Source organism: Corylus avellana, chromosome ca8 (genome assembly GCF_901000735.1).
Source record: "Corylus avellana chromosome ca8, CavTom2PMs-1.0".
Lineage (NCBI taxonomy): Eukaryota > Viridiplantae > Streptophyta > Magnoliopsida > Fagales > Betulaceae > Corylus > Corylus avellana.
In genome coordinates this window covers 7,006,898-7,014,315 of record NC_081548.1, presented here as the reverse complement: position 1 = coordinate 7,014,315, position 7,418 = coordinate 7,006,898, and the positions used below count along the sequence as shown (strand labels likewise).

General features: G+C 42.1%; 1 pseudogene; it reads right to left on the bottom strand.

Annotated features, from left to right (window-relative positions):
* Positions 1 to 846: 846 nt before the first annotated feature.
* On the bottom strand, positions 847 to 5,191 carry LOC132190795 (uncharacterized; annotated as a pseudogene).
* Between the last annotated feature and the right edge of the window lie 2,227 nt (positions 5,192 to 7,418).

Below are 7,418 nucleotides of genomic sequence, written 5' to 3'. Positions count from 1 at the left end.
ACTTATGTTATACCTAGGACTCGATCATCCAAATTGATTTAACTAACTAGTCCATACCACATGCATATGTTGATCAGGCACACACATATGAGGAATTCATGCAAGCAGGTATTAATCAAGTTAAATAGCACAACAAGATCATCACAAAGGCGCCAATATTGAAATATTAACAAAACATAACTAGGGCTTCAATCCAGCCCTACTAAATAAATTAGCTACACATAGAGTTGATGTTAAACATCTTCATAAAAGAAAAGAATAGAAAAGAATAAACCCGAGACTTGAACTTGAGAGCTCCTATTCTTCTTCCTTCTCCAAGCCTGTCTATTCTAAAAGCTTAGGAGTCTATTTATAGGCTTTAAAAGTCTTTAGAAAAGTAATAAACCCTAGGGATTTCATAGGGTTTCAATCCTATTACAATTGGGAGTTGGAAAACCCTAATATGGAAATAGGGACATCTTAGCCGCCACCTTGGTTTGTCTCCTGTGCACGGGTGCGATTGATCGCAACCCGTGTGCGCTCGATCGCAGGTCTGCGATCGATCCTTCTTCTGGCATGCGCTCGATCTCTCCTGGCCTGCTTTGTGCTATGTCCTCTCGGGTATTGCGCTCAATCGCAGGTACCCTATGATTGATCGCAATGTTAGGGAGTTCCGATTTTTCCCATCTTCTCTCTTTGAGCCCAAATCACCCAGTTTTACTTCATTTTCTTCCAAAAACCTGTAAAAACATGAAAAACACAAAAAGGAATTAAAATAGCCTAATTAAGTAAAACCAAAGGAATAAAACATGCAAGTTAAGGGCTGAAAATATGAATATTTTAGCACTTATCACTTAGCCTCTCCCTTTAAAGCACCTTGCCCACAAGGTGCGGATACGACTGTTGTATGTGAAACAATTCCTCCCAAGAAGCATCATCTTCAGTTTGACTCACCCATTGAACCAAAACCTCAGTGACTGCTTTATTATCCTTCCTTTTACTTCTTCGAGCCAGAATTTTCAAAGGATCAAATAAGATAACCCCTCTGCATATCAACATGAGGTAATTGAGGAAGAATAGAATTCCTGCTACCAAGCTTTAGTTTCAATTGAGAGACATGAAAAACTAGATGTATGTGAGCTGTCAATGGTAAATCCAACTCATAAGCCACCTTCCCCACTTTGCGGATAATTTTGAAGGGTCTATAAAACCGAAGAGATAACTTCAAAGACCTTCTAATACCCACTGACTGTTGTCTATAAGGCTGCAGCCTTAGATACACCATCTGCCCCACCTCAAAAACTCTTTCAGATCTCCATAAATCCGCATACCTTTTCATCCTCTGCTGAGCTTGCTGCAAATTGTCCTTTAACAAAGACAAAATCTGTTCCCTAGAATGAAGAACTTCATCAACAGCTTCTAATCTTGTTGTCCCTGGAATATAAGTGAGCAATCATGGATGAGGTAAACCATAAACAGCTTCAAAGGGTGTCATTTTGGTAGAAGCATGCCATGTAGTATTATACCAATACTCTGCCCATGGCAGCCAAGACAGCCACTGTTTAGGTCAATTATGCACAAAACACCTCAAATATGTCTCAATACACTTATTCACAATCTCAGTTTGCCCATCAGTTTGAGGGGATAACTAGTGCTAAATTGCAAAGTAGTGCCTTGAAGTTTAAACAACACCCTTAAGAAAGCACTAATGAAAACAGGGTCTCTATCTGAGACTATGGAAGTAGGCATTCTATGTAATCTTATGATATTCTAAACAAACACTTGAGCTATTTTAATTGTTGTATAGGGATGTGAAAGAGCAATAAGATGGCTATACTTAGACAATCGGTCCACCACCACCATTATCATTGATTGCCCTTGAGAAATAGGTACCCCTTCAACAAAATCCATAGATACATCAGCCCAAATTCTGCTAGGAATAGGAAGAGGTTGTAACAATCCAGCAGGAGACATATTCTCATACTTAGATTGTTGGCAAACCTCACATTCCCTGATAAACTTCTTAAGGTCTTTAGTCATCCCTTTCCAATAAAAATCCCTTTTGGCCCTCTGTAAAGTTTTATCAAACCCTGAATGATCTGCCATCGGATCACCATGAACAAAGTGTAACACTTGTGCTCTTATGGTTGGAGAACTCCCAATATAGAACATCTTTTTATAGAACAGAAGATTATCTCTAAGGGAAAATTTTTCTGAATCCAACTCACCTTTATCCCATTGCTCCAATAAAGCTTTCAACTGCAAATCAGTTTGATACTCAGCCCTTAAATCCTTTATCCAACTGACATTAGGTATGGACAGAAGAGACAAAGTCAACTCAGGTTCCCAATCCTCCCTTCTTGATAGAGCATCTGCTACTCTATTATCCACTCCCTTTTTGTACTCCACGGTAAAGTCATAGCCAATCAACTTAGTGATCCATTTTTGCTGAAACGGGGTACCCACCTTCTGCTCCAAAAGGAATTCAAACTTTGATGGTCTGTTTTGACAATAAATTGCCTCACAACCAAATAAGGTCTCCATTTTTGAATAGCTGTTACTAGGGCAAACAACTCCTTCTCATAAGTGGACATATGAACAACTTTCCCTTTGAGGGCTTTACTCAAGAATGCTATTGGCCTACCAGCTTGCATTAACACTGCTCCAATTCCAATACCACTAGCATAGCACTCAATCACAAATGGCTGGGAAAAGTTAGGAAGAGCTAGGACTGGAGCTGCTGTCATGGCAGCCTTGAGACTGTTAAATGCACCAACAGCTGATTCATCCCAAGAAAAAGTATTTTTCTTTAACATAGCTGTCAATGGGGCTGCAATAGATCCATACCCTTGAATAAATTTTTTGTAGTAACCCGTGAGTCCCAAAAACCCTCTCAAAGACTTAAGAGTTTTAGGAAAAGGCCACTCAACCATAGCTTGAATCTTTTCATGATCAGCCTTAACACCTGAAGCAAAAATCACATGTCCAAGATACTCCACCTCCTGACAACCAAACTTACACTTAGACATTTTAGCATATAACTGATTCTTCCTTAATAAATCCAAAGTGATCCTTAAATGCTACCTATGAGTATCCAAATCTTTATTGAAAACCAGAATATCATAAAAAAAAAAACTAAGATGAACTTTCTAAGAAAAGGTTTAAAAACCCGATTCATAAGGCTTTGAAAAGTAGATGGAGCATTAGTAAGGCCGAATGGCATCACTAAAAACTCATAATGGCCCTCATGAGTGTGGAAGGTAGTCTTATGAATATCCTTCTCTACCACCCTAATCTGATGATAACCAGATTTTAAATCCAGTTTAGAAAACCATTGAGCTCCCCACAACTCATCTAACAGCTCATCCACAACTGGTATAGGAAACTTGTCCTTGATAGTTACCTGATTCAAGGCTCTATAATCCATACACATCCTCCAGCTGCCATCTGCCTTCCTTACAACTAAAACTGGAGAAGAGAAAGGGCTTTGACTGCATCTAATTACTCCAGACTGCAGCAACTCTTTCACAATCTTCTCTATCTCCTCCTTTTGGTAAAAAGGGTATCGGTATGGCCTCACTGAAACAGGCTGTGCACCCTCCTTCAAATGTATTGCATGATCATGAGATCTTTTAGGAGGCAACTCCTTAGGATCAGCAAAAACATCTGCAAATTCTTCCAATAACTGAGCCATAGGACCAACTTCTTTGTTTTGCTTCCTTCCATCTTCATCCCCTTGCATCTGGGTACTATCATCACCAAGAAGTTGCAACAAGATACCCTTGTTCTCACCTCTACTTAGTTTAAAGGATTCGTCATCTTCTACACACAGATTCAGATTAGCAACCAGCCCTTCCAGCAAACAAGTTCTTTCCTCATACACAGACTGCATAGTGAGATTAAGAAAATCCCACAATATAGGTCCTAAAGTCCTTAACCATTGAATGCCAAATACCATATCATAACCAGCCAAAGGTAAAATATAAAGGTCAACAACAAAAGTATAACCTTGCAACCTCACCTTTGTGTTATTACATTTACCAGAGCTTACATGCTCATCTCCATTAGCTACTTTAACTTTGATAGATTTATTATTCATAGGATGAATTCCCACTCCCTTAATTCTTTCTTGATCTAAGAACTTATGTGTACTTCCAGAGTCAATCAAAATTTTTATCTTGTGATTGTTTATCATACCTACAATCCTCATAGTCTTAGGAGTAGGATTTCCAATAATGGCATGCAAAGAGATTTCAGGAAATTCTTCTAAAAAAAAATCACCTGGATCTAGTTCTTCTTCAACCTCTTTCAACTTGTTCACCTTCTCTTCGATCTCCTCAATCAAGAACAATCTTGGTGAAGCACAAACATGGCCATGGCTCCACTTAGCATCATAGTTGTAACATAATCCTTTCTTCCTTCTATCCATCATCTCAGCATTAGAATTTTTTTGAACTGGTAACACTGCTTTACCAGAAATAGGAAGAGTAGCTTTATTCTGGTTATTACCATTCGCAGCATTCTCAAGACTCTTCTGTTGACCAAAAAGAGTAGTTTTTCCTCCCAAAAAACCCAGTACCCTTACTTTCTCCCCCAAAACTTCTTGCAGCTAAGGGAGTTGACTCCACTGTGGTTTAGTGCTTTTTCTAAAATTGCACACATAATCCTCCTGGATTTTTGCTAAAGAATAAGCATCAACTAGAGCCTTAGGTTTAAACATCTTTACTGTCATTCTAATTTCATCTTTTAACCCCCCCATAAAGCAACTCAATTTATGTGCTTCAGGTAAATCAGCTACTCTATTAGCTAATACTTCAAATTGTTTCTTATATTCCTGCAAAGATCCTTCTTGTTTCAACTTTGACAATGTTTCCATAGGGTCATCATAAGACGCCATACCAAATCTAGTCTGTAATGCTCTAGCAAAATCATGCCAAGTAGCAAAAGAATTTAATTTATGCAATTCTTGAAACCAAATTAAGGCTGTACCTTCCATATGAAAAGAAGAAATCTTCAACCTTTGACAATCTGGTGTAGAGTAGTGATCAAAGAACTACTCAGCCTTGCAACACGAATTCAATGGATCCTCCCCATCAAATTTAGGAAACTCCAACCGAATGGACTTAGTGTGAAATCCATCTCCTGCCTGAAACCTTGCTCCATCTGTTGCATGAATCCTTCCTTTTGAGGTTGAACCAAAATTGGCCTCCATAGTATCAAAAGAGGAACTTTTATCTCTCTGTTCTGGTGCCCTCTGCGATTCCTGAATGCATCTCATCACTTGTGCAAACTGTTCACTCAAGAAAGCAAACTAGTCATCCTGCTTTTTCACAAAAACGATCTTGTCTTGCACTTATGAAAGCAAACTGATCATCTTGCTTCTTCTCAAATCTATCCTGTCTTGCATTCCTCTCTAAAAAATCATCCTGCAACTGCTTAAAGTCCTTCCTGAACTGCACCAAATCAGAATCTTGCCCTATAGATCTATTTTTCATGAAAAGAAAACAAATGGCTCTTGATGCCACTTGTAACAGAATACTTCTCTAGAACAAAGAATGGAAATGGAAAAGAAAAGAATCAACTCTTTATTGAATGGAATTGGCCAATTCGAGATGGCTAATCTCCTACAGTTTCTACCAAAATGCAAAAAAGACTTCCCTCCTTCGCACTCCACCAGCCTTGATAAGGCATAATCAGTTGAGGCAATTCTGTTTACAGTTTTAGTTCCAACTAACTACCATATCCACACGTGCACAATCTCCTCACAGAATTACTACATTAACAACATAACAGACTTCAACTGCTCTTCCTTTCCAGCTCATCTTCTAAGCTCCACTTCACTGCCTGGCTCTGTTAGGAACTCCCTGTGACATACTACATGGATTGAAAATTGCAGCTGCCTGGGTAGGTCCCGGTCAAGTCCCGGGCGAGTCCCAAGCAAGTCCCGGGCTAGTCCTAGTCAAGTCCCAGGCGCGTCCCGAGGGGACCCGGACAAGTCCCGTGCGGGTCCCGGTCAAGTCACAGCCTGGTCCTGGGCAGGTCCGATCCGGTCTTGGGGAGGTCTAGGTTAAGTCCCGGGCAGGTCCCGGGCGAATCCCCGTCGAGTCTTGAGTGGGTCTTGGGAAAGTCCCAAGCGAGTACTGGGCAATTCCTGGCGGGTTTAGCGAGTCCAGTTCAAGTCCGGTGCTGTCTCGGGCAGGTCCTGGCGGGGTTCCGAGCGGGTCCAGGGCAAGTCCCGGTCAAGTTCTGAGTGGGTTCCAAGCAAGTTCCGGCGAGGTTTTGGGTAAGTCTTGGCAAGGTCCGTCGATTTGAGAATGAGATTCTTAAAGTCGGAAAATGGTTTACGATTTTTAAAACCGTAAATCATTTTGCAAAAATTAAAAAAGAATTTTCGGTCAAAAGGAAAATATTTTCCATTGACCACTATTTTATGTCGAAGTAAATACCGTAAAATGTGGAAATCATTTTCTGGAAACCATTTTACGTTGAAATAAACAGAAGCCATTTTCCCTGAAAATGTTTTTTGTCGAAAACATTTTACGGCGTTTACCGCGCACACAGAAAATGAATTATATATATATATATATATTATCCAATAAGGTACCCACCGCCGGGACCCACCCGGGACCTGCCTGGGACCGGCCCAGGACATGCTCTGCATTTTATTGGAAAATATAGATATAAAAAAAAATTAAAAAATATATATTTTCCGTGCCCGCGGTAAACTGCGTAAAATGTTTTCTGTCAGGGGAAAATGACTTCCCTTAAAATATTTTCCGCCGGGACCTGCCTGGATCTCGTTCAAGTCCTGGGCTGGTCCCGGTCAAGTTCCAGCGGGGTCCCGGGCAGTCCCGATCAAGTCCTGAGAAGGTACCTGGTAGGAGCCTGCGGGGTCCCGGGTAAATCCCGGTCAAGTCCCGGGCATGTCCCAGTCAAGTCCTGGGCGAGTCCCAGTTGGGTCTCGGGCGGTCTGGGTCAAGTCTCGAGCGAGTCCCGTGCAAGTCCCGGCAAGGTTCGGGGAGGGTCCTGTTCAGGTCCCTCTTAAATCCTGGGCGGGTCCTGGTCAAGTCCCTTTCAAGTCCAGGGCGGGTCCTAGGCAGGTGGGCCTAGAGGGGTCTCGGTCAGGTCTCGGTCAAGTCTCGAGCAGGTCTCAGTCAAGTTCTTATGGGGTCTTGGCGAGGTCTCGGGCAAGTCCCGAGTAGATCCCGGTCCGGTCCCAGGGAAGTCCCGAGCGGGTCCTTGTCAAGTCTTGGACAGGTCCTGGTCTGGTCCAGAGCAAGTCCTGGTGGGTGACGATCAAGTCCCAGGCGGGTTCCAGGCAAGTCCCGGTTGGGTCTCAAGCAGGTCTTGGGCAAGTACTGGGCGGGTCCTGAGCAAGTCCGGGCAGGTCCCGTTCAAGTCCAGTCGGGTCCCGGGCAAGTCCTGGCGGGGTCCCTGGC